This window comes from Schistocerca americana, chromosome 5 (genome assembly GCF_021461395.2).
Source record: "Schistocerca americana isolate TAMUIC-IGC-003095 chromosome 5, iqSchAmer2.1, whole genome shotgun sequence".
NCBI classification, from domain to species: domain Eukaryota; kingdom Metazoa; phylum Arthropoda; class Insecta; order Orthoptera; family Acrididae; genus Schistocerca; species Schistocerca americana.
In genome coordinates, this window is record NC_060123.1 from 199,436,132 (window position 1) to 199,448,862 (window position 12,731).

Consider the following 12,731-nt stretch of genomic DNA (forward strand, 5'->3'; position numbering starts at 1 on the left):
GAGTTATAAATTAAAAGATTATTTTTTCTCAGAAGGTAATTGATAATGCGAAGTGTATGGAACGCGTCACAGAATTCAGAAAACATTCAGTGTTGAAATATTTCTGTATTTATAGCTAACAGAGAAAGCAGGTGGGAAAGGAGAACTGTATGAAAAAATATTAGAACGGGACCCACAGACATTGCACGAACCACCACAACCAGGTGTCTGTATAACTTACACATGTTACTGGGGCGATCTCTGTTTATATATATTGTGAAAGCCAAGATCGCTGGATTTGGGGGTCTTTATTACAATTCGTAGTTTCAACAGAATCGTGCTGTCATCTTCATACTGCCACTACACTTTGCGTATACGTTCACATACATGTCTCGTCGAAATTTTGAGCACAAAGTGTAAATACACTAAAAAACACGTGATTTGTCATTTATAAAACAGAATGCTTCCTGATGGGTCACAAATGAATAAAAGGCAAAAGTACAACATTTACAGCACCGAAACTACATGCCATGTCGACGACCTCACGTTTTCTATATGCAAATTGTAAAGTCAGTCTGAAAATGACAGCACTATTCTGCCGAAACTAGTAATTGGAGGAAAGGCCTTAAAATCAAGCGATCTTGGCTTTCAGGGCTGTCTGTGTTGAAGATCTCATCCGCCCATGAAATGACACTGTTACACACTGCATTTGTTTTCAACTGGCGATTGTAACCTTCATCACGTCCCGATATAATTGAGTGGAGGGTGAATTTCAGCAGCAAAACTCTAACGTTTCGTAAAGGATTCTTGTCACTTCTATAGAGATGTTCGTAGCTTCCTGTTAAATTTAGTTCACGGTGGACAGTTTGTATGAAAGAAACTTGCGAGTTCGTACTTGAGGTGCTGCTTCGGGATTCAGAGAGTGTTAAAACTGGAGTATATGACGATTTAATGTACTGCTATTGCAACTTCACGTATTGTTCCAAATACTTACGACAGTTATGAGAAAAATTCACAGCTCGGTAATGGCAAAGTTTGATTTTATAGATAAAAAACGCACTTTTTTCAAGTAATCTCTTTTTGAGCCACTGCACTGTGTCCAACTATTTTTCAGTGAGTAGATTCAATCTTTGAATTAACATCCTGCGAGACCTGAAAAAAAAAAACATTTACGATTGCCACAACGTGTTCAAATAATGTAAAATATTTTCCAGACACAAACATTGTACACCTGGTGTGCTTAGATCCGGTGAACATAGTAGCTGGCTTCCTATCGGCAAAGGACCTTTTGTAGTAGTATTTTGATTGTTCGGTATGAAATACTGTATAATTTTTGTACGATGCTGTTTCATTTTCTTAAGAGGTAATCAAAAAACGTAATTCATATTTCGTAGGTGAAATCGACACAGGTGAAACAAATCAGGACGACTCTTTTTAAAACGTTAAAACTTCTGAGGAGTACTTTTGATGAACTTTCGACAGTTGCGGTTGTTACCACCCACAAAACTTTTTTATAGGTAATTGTTAATGCAAACAGTACTGTACTCTTTCTCGTGGTACGTCTTCGGCTCAGCTATGTCATAAGCCTTTAATCGCCTGCCGTCGAATATCAAATTACTTTCTCGATATTTGGGTGTATAGCTGCAAGTTTGAGACGTCCTTCATGCGGGTTCTTTTGACCAGAAGCACGCCCATGTCTGGTTTCAGCCTCCCATTTATTAACCGTCGATAATTAAAAAGCACACTGCTTACGCACTGTCTTTAACTTTGAATGAATTTGAGCTGGGTGTAACCCGTCCAAAACAAATAAAATTGTAATGGTATGATTTCCAGTCCACCCAACTGAAGCTGCAATACAACTACTTTGAAATGCTGTTCAAAAGAAACAGTTCTTGATACCTAATAGCTATTATACTAACCTTGCTTACCAACATTTACTAAAGCAACGGAAAAAGTGTTAATATCAACGCCATCTTTATGGCAGCATTGTCAATGCTGTATATTTTTATGACGACAGTGTCTTAAACCTGCAGGTGAATGTTACCTCTACCGCGTCGTAATACAATAAACGAGTAGTATGATATATGTACTTCCTTTCCCGTGATGGTATTTCGCAACAATACGTCCTAATAAAGCTGAATTTTTTTGAGCGCTATCAAGTGTTTCTAGATTATATAAAAAGTGTGTGTCTTTCTTATTACTTCTAAATCATCAGAAAATCTTAAAAAATTAAAAGGTTTTAAAATTTCATTAGATCACGTTGCTTCTTTTGTTATCTGTACTCTGTAGTCCATTTACACAGTTTGTAGCACTACTATTACTTCGCCACCCACTACGTTACAAACTAATGGTGGACGAAATAAGTAATGGTAGTGGAACAAACAGAGTAAAGAACAGCTATGAATCTGATACTGAAGCAAACGTTCTCATCCAGGTCGCAACTTGTAAGAGACATTACAATGAGTGCTTTGTGTACTATACCCTGTATTTAGGTGGTCATTTTAGCACCGTTCTAGTGGAAAAAACAAGGGGTAGTTATAGTTAAGAACCGGTACGTATGGAGTTCTCTCTTGCGCAGTTCATTGCGCATGTCTCTTCTACTCAGGTAAAAGATGAAAAACAAATAATATAGCAACCAAATTTCCCGTAAAACCAGATGTTTCTGCCTACTTTGATCCCTCTCAATATTCTCCCCTTGTCCCTCCCATCTCTCTCTCTCTCTCTCTCTCTCTCTCTCTCTCTCTCTCTCTCTCTCCCCTCTCCCCGACCCATCTCCCGCCATTCCGACTGCTGCTTCACCCGAAGCAAATATCAAACTATGTGGGGCAATATTCCTGAGCGGCGGAGCATATTGCATTGCAGCTAAACACGTCGATCCCCCGGCAGCCCTCCCCTACAGCCGAAAACAAACATTTGTTCCATGTGCTTTAAGGAAACCAAAGGCCTCTGCGGTTTCGGCTATCGTTCTCTCTCTGTGTACTTCACAAAACAAGTGGTCTCTAAGCCGTATTGGAAGGCTGGGAGAATCGAGGGCTTACGTGTTCGCTGGTCCGTGGCTTTGTCCACAAATGCTGTGTCCGGCTCAGAAACGTATTGGCCCTTAAAATACATCGATTATCGTTCTAGAAAGGTACATCCTTACAAACCTAGCGTTCAGTTGTCCAGAATAATACATACCGACCAACACTGAACTGGTCACAGATATATACTTTTTTTGATAATATATACTGCACTGGAGGAAGTTAATAATAGCAAGTGGCAAAGTGTTAATGAGACTGTTGCTGCTTAGAAAGAGGCAGCAGCGGTCTATTACTAACAGTCTGCTACTTACTGATTATCCGCTTCCTTCAAGATAGTAGTAACCTGACTACAGCTGACTAGAAAGTGTCAAATGAACTGGGAATTAAATATCTAAAGAATCTCGCAAACATTGTGCAACAACAGTTCAAAAATTATGTACTGTCAGTACAACGCTTCGTGCAGAAAGTATTATATCTGTTCTGAGCAGTAGCAGCTTCGATTCAAAAACCTAAGAATTAAATTGTAAATTTAATTCAACCGAAATCATTGGAGCGTTACTTGCAATGTATATAGCGCCGTTATTCGTGTTAGAATTTGAATAATTTTTGTTGTTTTTTTCTCTTTCGATTTCTAATGTATTTTTAACTTAATATCGCTTCCATTGTAATTGCTGAAAACAATAACTGCTGTTTGTAATATGGAATGTGTTTTGTAATCTACATGAAAAGCTGTAAAATGAACGACCTTTTACAAAATGTAAAGCAGTAGGTCTCTAAATGAGCAATAAATCAAATCAAATCATTACATATGACAGAAGTAGTTAAGGTAGACACAGGAACTTGTTATCGATTCCAAGATTAAAGACATTTCCTCAGAATGAAAGTGAGATAGCAAGCAGAAGGAAAACAGTAATATGGGAGACTCAGGCTTGCGTGTCTGGCACACTGAGCGCAGGTCATAGAAGTTCGTCGTCCTCAAACTGTGACAGTAAAAGTACCAATGAGGATTTCATATCCGGATCGTTTTTGTTTTAGCCCGTAGCGCTGTCTGTTGAACGGTTACAACGCACGCTGTCTCTCTAGAGAATATTTTAATACTGAGCCGAGGGATAGCAACAGAGCGAGACTAAAGGTCATGCCAGATCGTGAGAACTGTGCAGGGGAAGGAAGACCTCACTCGGGGCCCGCAAAACGCCGACTCGCTGCAACCAACTCGTAAATTATGCTCGCAGTGCGACAGAAGAATAGCGCTAATTCATCACGGTGTCATTCCGTGGCGCATTCGTCACAGCCGAAGCAGAACAGCGTTATTAATCGCAACCCGGTTCCTTAAAACTGCTGCGTGCGAACCCCCTTGCATGATGTAGTGCGCGGGTAGGCCCATCCATTACAGTTCAAGCCGAACGCCGCTTTCTCTCGCAGAGAGCTCTGAACCTGTCCCTATTTGGAGGCGGTTTCTGCTCCGTTACATATCCTAAGCGGGGAAAACCGAGTCTTACGACTCATAATAGGCCATTACTTACGCTTGTAGGCCACGCCTCCAATAAAAACTTCTTTGGCACCAAAACAGTGCAAGGAAAATTAAACGTACAGGCTGATTATAACCAAACTTTCGCTACTTGAGAGGGCTCCCACGAAAAGCATGTGATCGTAGGGCACTGAAACAGTGTTGCAACATTTATAGGGACATGTGAATGGGAAGTAACTAACAGACCGTTGAAAGAACCACATTGTAATTGCCAAATGAGAGAATTCAAATGTGGTTATATTGGTGATTACATAGTTTGGAAATATCGGACAATGATTCGGTTTTCCACATATGTACCAGGTGATCAAAAAGTCAGTATAAATTTGAAAACTTAATAAACCACGGAATATTGTAGATAGAGAGGTAAAAATTGACACACATGCTTGGAATGACATGCGGTTCTATTAGAACAAAAAGAAAAAAAAGTTCACAAAATGTCCGACATTGCCAGTCGTTTGGTGATGATCGTGTGCTCAGCCGCCACTTTGGTCATGCTAGGCCTCCCAGGTCCCCAGACCTCAGTCCGTGCGATTATTGGCTTTGGGGTTACCTGAAGTCGCAAGTGTATCGTGATCGACCGACATCTCTAGGGATGCTGAAAAACAACATCCGACGCCAATGCCTCACCATAACTCCGGACATGCTCTACAGCGCTGTTCACAACATTATTCCTCGACTACAGCTATTGTTGAGGAATGATGGTGGACATATTGAGCATTTCATGTAAAGAGCATCATCTTTGCTTTGTCTTACTTTGTTATGCTTATTATTGTTATTCTGATCAGATGAACCCTATGTCATTCGAAGCATGTGTGTCAATTTGTACCTCTCTATCTACATTATTCCGTGATTTATTCAGTTTTCAAATTTATACTGACTTTTTGATCACCCGGTATTACGGAATAACCAAGTGATGTCACGGGCAATATGAGCTGGAGCTGCATCGTGTATCAAAGCAACTGAGTTCAAGGCACTTCTCTCCCGTAAAGGAGAGATCACGTGTTGGTGAAGCAGATTACAGTAAGACATGCCGTTCACGCTGCATGTGCTTGGTCCTTGAGGTCCGAGTTCGTCAAAGAAAAAGGGACAAATCATGAACGGTGTAGAAAAGACACGCCACACAGTGACTTGTTCACTATTCAAGGAAACTTCATGAAAATTCCTTGGCGGTGACGATCCCAGAGTCCGACAATTCTGAGTGTTCATTGCCCCAGCGAGCGTAAAGTGTGCATTATCACTCCACAGAATGTTTCAGGGCCACTTGTCATGAACTTCAACCCTTACAAGAAACACAAGAGCAAAGTCTACTCGAAAGCCACGTTGCAAATGGTGGTGAGTACGGACACCTTTTCACAGTTGTTCGCGGCACTTTTCGAACGGTGGACCGTAGACGTTCAGTGTCGTGTCACGACTGGTTCACTGCTAGAAAATCGCCAACTGCGTCCAGCATTCTTAGCCATGGCAACACTAGCTTCTTACAATTTGTGGCGCAAATGGCCGTCGACCTCTCCCAGGAGCGAACCGAATTATTGGCCGATCGTTCGGAACTGAGTACATTTACGTTATAGGATTAATCTGCAATTCACAATTAAATGCCTGGCAGAGGTTTCATCAAACTACCTTCAACTATTTTTCTACCGTTTCACTCTCGAACAGCGCACGAAAAAAAAATCACAAAAATTTTACCATGCAAGCTCTGATTTATCTTATTTTATCGTGCTTGTCGTGTCTCCATACGTAGGTAGGCACCAACAAAATTTTTCACACTCTCAGGAGAAAGTTGGTTACTGAAATTTCACGAGAACACCTGCCACAACTTAAAACGACGTTATTTTAATGATTGCCAACCCAATGCGCGTATTATACCTTTGGCAACACAAAACGAGATTGCCTTCTTGCACTTTTCCGGTGTCGTCCGTCATTTGTAGCTAATGAGAATCCCACACCCCCCAGCAGTATTGCAGAAGAGGGCGTACGAGCGTAATGTAAGCAGTATCTTCAGTAGACCTGCTGCATTTTCCATGTGTTCTGCCAATAAATAGCAGTCTTTGGTTTGATTTCCCGTAACTTTATCTATGTTTCCGAATTTCAGTTATTCGCAATGGTAATCTCTAGGTATTTAGCTGAATTGATAGCGTTCAGATGTTTATGCTTTAATGTGTAACCGTATTTAGCAGATTCCTTTTACTACTCATGTGGACGACTTCACGTCTTTCATTATTTAGAGTCAATACCACTTTTCGCTCCATACAGATATAACCATGTGAATAACCAGATTTAAACCACCTCACGTGGAAATTAAAATATATTTCTTTCAATGGTTTATTCGTCGTTTCTCTTCCGTATGTCCTTACAAATGTTCCAACAAAGTTCGTTGTAGTACGATCACTCTTTTTTCATGCGCTACTTTCATCAAGCAGCGAAATCTAAATCATAACAACCCTGTACGTAGCTGTTCCTTCTCTTTTTTCCCCTCTTTAACAGTGGTAAACCTAACATTTTAACCGAGCGAGGTGGCGCAGTAGTTAGCACACTGGACTCGCATTCGGGAGGACGACGGTTCAATCCCGTCTCCGGCCATCCTGATTTAGGTTTTCCGTGATTTCCCTAAATCGCTTCAGGCAAATGCCGGGATGGTTCCTTTGAAAGGGCACGGCCGATTTCCTTCCCCATCCTTCCCTCACCCGAGCTTGCGCTCCGTCTCTAATGACCTCGTTGTCGACGGGACGTTAAACACTAATATCCTCCTCCTCCTAACATTTTAATTATCACCTCGAAGAAACTTGGTGGTGGTGTTATCCTCCTCTACCTATTCACCTTTCAATGATGAGAGGCCGGCCGAAGTGGCCGTGCGGTTAAAGGCGCTGCAGTCTGGAACCGCAAGACCGCTACGGTCGCAGGTTCGAATCCTGCCTCGCGCATGGATGTTTGTGATGTCCTTAGGTTAGTTAGGTTTAACTAGTTCTAAGTTCTAGGGGACTAATGACCTCAGCAGTTGAGTCCCATAGTGCTCAGAGCCATTTGAACCATTTTTGAATGATGAGAGACATTTCCCCAACGGTAGATAATTCGTCGGAGTTTTCTGATGTAAAAGTCTGCACCTTGGATGTTCAGAAAGAGTTACACCTCGAAAATCGCCTCGTCATTATTTTGGAAATGCCTTCTACGCAATGACTTCTTCAGCCTAGGAAAGAGGAAGAAATCACTGGGTGCCTTGTCAGGAGAATACGTGAGGTTGAGGCGATATTTGGTATCCCAAAGAAGTTATTGCGCAGCTTTCCGGCGACACTCCGTCTTGAAAGTATTCTAAAAATTCGTTACGAGAATTCGGTAATATGCTGCTGTGACGCTTCTGTCTCTTACCAGCAGTCCGCAGCTCGTGGTCGTGTTGTAGCGTTCTCGCTTCCCGCGCCCGGGTTCCCGGGTTCGATTCCCGGCAGGGTCAGGGATTTTCTCTGCCTCGTGATGACTGGGTGTTGTGTGATGACCTTAGGTTAGTTAGGTTTAAGTAGTTCTAAGTTCTAGGGGACTGATTGATGACCATAGCTGTTAAGTCCCATAGTGCTCAGAGCCATTTGAACCATTTTTTTTTCTTACCAGCATAAACTTCGGTTACACGATAAATCAATGATATCTAAAGGCCGTAAATTCAATTAAATACCTAGGAAGTACAATTACAAACGTGTTAAATTGGGAAGAACACATAGAACACGCAGTGGGGAAGGTGAACCAAACATCAGATTTTTCTGGGAGAACTCTTAGAAGATGAAACAGATTTACTGAAGGGACTGCCTACATTACACTTGTCCGTCCTCTTTTGGAGTGCTACTGTGCGCCGTGGGTATCCTTACCAGATGAGATTAACAGCGTAAGCAGAGAAAGTTCAACGAAGGGCAGTGCTTCTTTTATTATCGAGAAGTAGGGGAGAGTGTGTCACGCCCATGATACGAGATTTCGGCTGGACATCTTTAAAACAAAGGCATTTGTCGTTGCGGAGAGATGTTCTCGCGATATTTCAACCACCGACTTTCTTCTCCCGGGTTCGAAAATATTTTGTTGAAGCCAACGTACACAGGGAGAAACGATCATCATAATCAAATGAGGGAAATCAGAGCTCGCACGGGAAGATATAACTGTTCATTTTTTCCACGTGCCGGCCGAAGTGGCCGCGCGGTTCTGGCGCCAGAGTCTGGAACCGCGAGACCGCTACGGTCGCAGGTTCGAATCCTGCCTCGGGCATGGATGTGTGTGATGTCCTTAGGTTAGTTAGGTTTAACTAGTTCTAAGTTCTAGGGGACTAATGACCTCAGCAGTTGAGTCCCATAGTGCTCAGAGCCATTTTTCCACGTACTATTCGAGAGTGCAATAACAGAGAATTATTGTAAAGATGGTTCGGTGAACCCAATGCCAGGAACTTAAATGTGATTTGCAGAGTAGTTATGTAGATGTAGATTGTTTTAACACTCCATGGAAATCGCATAAAACAGCCTAACCTTGCCGAATATGGTTGGGGCTTCGCCTTGACGTCGGTGGTGAATCCACGTGTTTCCTCTGCTTTTCTTAGTGCGTTGTCTCGGGGCCGTAGCGATCATCGGTAACACAAATACCGGCCGTCGTGGAAGCCTGCATTCGATGAGAAAATCGATAATTTTGGGACGATGTGCCATACGCTATGCATTGTACGGTAGCGATGGGAAAAACCGACCGCTTAAAACTGATAACGGTATTTTAGTTTTGAATAACCGGTATTTTTCGGTATTTATTTGTTCTCGGGTGTTAAAGATTTTTTTCATTTTTTACTAACAACCGTGTAAAAAATCGAAATATCAAATAGCCGTTGCAGCAGTGTTAAATTGTTTGATTTTCCAATAAACCTTTTTAAAAAACAATTTTTATTCGTAAAATTTTCTTAGCTTTGAAATATTGCATTATTAAAAAAATGGGAAAAGCGATCAGTGCTATTTTAAAAACATTGCTGACAGAAACGGGCATCAAACATATGGCATAAAGTACCCGTTACCGCCGGCCGTTGTGGCCGAGCGGTTCTAGGCGCTTCATTCCGAAACCGCGCTGCTGCTACGGTCGCAGGTTCGAATCCTGCCTCGGGCACGGATGTGTGTCACGTCCTTAGGTTAGTTAGGTTCAAGTAGTTCTAAGTTCTAGGGGACTGATGACCTCAGATGTTAAGTCCCATAGTGCTCAGAGCCATTTTTGAACCTAGTCTGCAAGGATTTTAAGATGCGCGGTGCCAATGAAGTACAGTGCTCTATTCCCATTAAAAGATTAAGAACGGGAGGACCCACAGCAAACTTGCGACATCATATTAGGAGGAATCTCATAACTTAACAATTCACTCATAGTTTACAATAAAAACTGGAAGTAGTTGATCTGTTGCCTGTGTATGCGTAATACGCCTTTTTATGCTTGTAGCACTTTAAAACGGACAAGTTAACATGAAAAATTGAGTTCTTAAACCTCAGTTTGCACCGTTTAGCTCTGACTATTAGTAATACCCAAATAGTTGTATGAACCTCGATTACAACATTATTTTAGCACAATTTTAAAAAATTAGAATCAACAGAAGAATACTGGTGACTTTTTGTAGTACTCAGCCATTTATAGCTTTGCGAGAAAAGCAGCAGACGTTGGATGGACTAAGTTTTCTTTTTATTTGCCGATTTAATTTAATATTTTGATTCTGCGTTTCTTGAAACTGAGCGAGTCAAAATTTTCCGTCTTTTTCCGATTTCTACATTTATTACTGGAAATAATTGGAATAAAGAAACCGAAAAGCGGTTATTTCAGAAACCGGTTATTTTGAGCGCTTTTAACACTCAGGTTAAACAGTTGTTGTAGATAACCGCCATCCCTAATGTATTGTAGCTGTACGAAGTATGCCGGCCGGAGTGGCCGTTCGGTTCTAGGCGCTTCAGTCCGGAATCGCGCTGCTGCTACGGTCGCAGGTTCGAATCCTGCCTCGGGCACGGATGTGTGTCACGTCCTTAGGTTAGTTAGGTTCAAGTAGTTCTAAGTTCTAGGGGACTGATGACCTCAGATGTTAAGTCCCATAGTGCTCAGAGCCATTTTTGAACCTAGTCTGCAAGGATTTTAAGATGCGCGGTGCCAATGAAGTACAGTGCTCTATTCCCATTAAAAGATTAAGAACGGGAGGACCCACAGCAAACTTGCGACATCATATTAGGAGGAATCTCATAACTTAACAATTCACTCATAGTTTACAATAAAAACTGGAAGTAGTTGATCTGTTGCCTGTGTATGCGTAATACGCCTTTTTATGCTTGTAGCACTTTAAAACGGACAAGTTAACATGAAAAATTGAGTTCTTAAACCTCAGTTTGCACCGTTTAGCTCTGACTATTAGTAATACCCAAATAGTTGTATGAACCTCGATTACAACATTATTTTAGCACAATTTTAAAAAATTAGAATCAACAGAAGAATACTGGTGACTTTTTGTAGTACTCAGCCATTTATAGCTTTGCGAGAAAAGCAGCAGACGTTGGATGGACTAAGTTTTCTTTTTATTTGCCGATTTAATTTAATATTTTGATTCTGCGTTTCTTGAAACTGAGCGAGTCAAAATTTTCCGTCTTTTTCCGATTTCTACATTTATTACTGGAAATAATTGGAATAAAGAAACCGAAAAGCGGTTATTTCAGAAACCGGTTATTTTGAGCGCTTTTAACACTCAGGTTAAACAGTTGTTGTAGATAACCGCCATCCCTAATGTATTGTAGCTGTGCGAAGTATGCCGGCCGGAGTGGCCGAGCGGTTCTAGGCGCTTCAGTCCGGAATCGCGCTGCTGCTACGGTCGCAGGTTCGAATCCTGCCTCGGGCACGGATGTGTGTCACGTCCTTAGGTTAGTTAGGTTTAAGTAGTTCTACGTTCTAGGGGACTGATGACCTCAGAAGTTAAGTCCCATAGTGCTCAGAGCCATCTGAACCATCTCTACGAAGTATGTGTGGAGGAGTAGATGTAGAGTAGAGGGGAGGTTGTGCCCGGATGGAGGTAGGCAGGAAAATAAGACAGCAGAGGGCTCTTGCTCTCACGCAAGCGAGGTGCGTAATTGTTTAAAACCGCCCCCCCCCCCCCCCCCCCCCTTCCGACCAGACGCGTGACTTGGCGGCTCGATCCCCCCGCAGTTGACACGTCCAGGTATCGCTGTCTGCGGAAAGGCGGCCAGCCCACGCACACGCGACGACACACTACTGAGGGCAGCGGGTCACGCGACACGCGAACGCAGCCCCAGGAGTGGCTGACGGCTGACGGCTGGTGGCTGCAGGGACGTTGCGTGCCGCGCGCCCGCTGGGGGCTTCCCCTGGCCACTCGGGGGACTCCCAGGGTAGCTGCCGCACGCCGCCCGAGACTCACAGATTTCTCCAGAACTACGATAGACATTTACCTCAGGATGTAGCTGTCTACCCACAGCGAAGAGGGCGTCGTAAAAAGGAGTCATCGTAGAAACAGTGCAAAATGTTTTCTGTAAAATGTAAACTTTCACGGCTGGAATTGTCACAACTAACAAAATACTCCGAGCTGTTATGCCGTGGTCGAAGGGATTTCACTTTAGAACCCAACGTTTAGTCCCCATCTGCGGAGGACATTTTCAAGGGGGGTCTTCACTTAGTTGATCGTCCGATTCACACCCTGGCTACAGCAAAATTCCACTGCTGCGAGCTCCCGCGCAGTGGCGTGACGTCATACGTTGCTCCCGTATTCATAACATGTGACGTCACGCTGCTGCACGGACGCTCGCGGAAGCGGAATTTTGCTCTATTCAGCAGCGAGCCCGCGTGAAATCGGACGTTCAGCTAAGCTATGATCACCCTTTAAAATGTCCTCCGAGATGGGGACGAAACGTCGGGCTCTAAAGTGAAATTCCTTCGGCCACAGCATAATAGCTCGGAAAATTTCACTATAAATGTTTTCAGTTAGACAACTTTTTGTATTTGACCTGATCATGGAGCTGTTTTCTTTGTTGTTGTCAACAGTCCGACGAGTGCACTGATGCTCTTCTCCACGCTAGTGCCCCTTATGAACGTATTAGCATATCTACATAACCCCTGCAATCTACAGCAGTTTGGATTTGATTTGTATAATGAAAAACTGCGCCGGCCGCTGTGGCCGAGCAGTTCTAGGCGCTTCAGTCTGGAACTGCGCGACCGCTACGGTCGCAGGTTCG

General features: G+C 42.9%; 1 protein-coding gene across 1 annotated transcript in view; it reads left to right on the plus strand.

The window, feature by feature from the left end:
* Positions 1-12,731, plus strand: part of LOC124616260 (semaphorin-1A) — a gene marked incomplete at its 5' end in the record, with an annotated part of 362,538 nt that overhangs the window by 81,911 nt on the left and 267,896 nt on the right. The window lies entirely within an intron of this gene.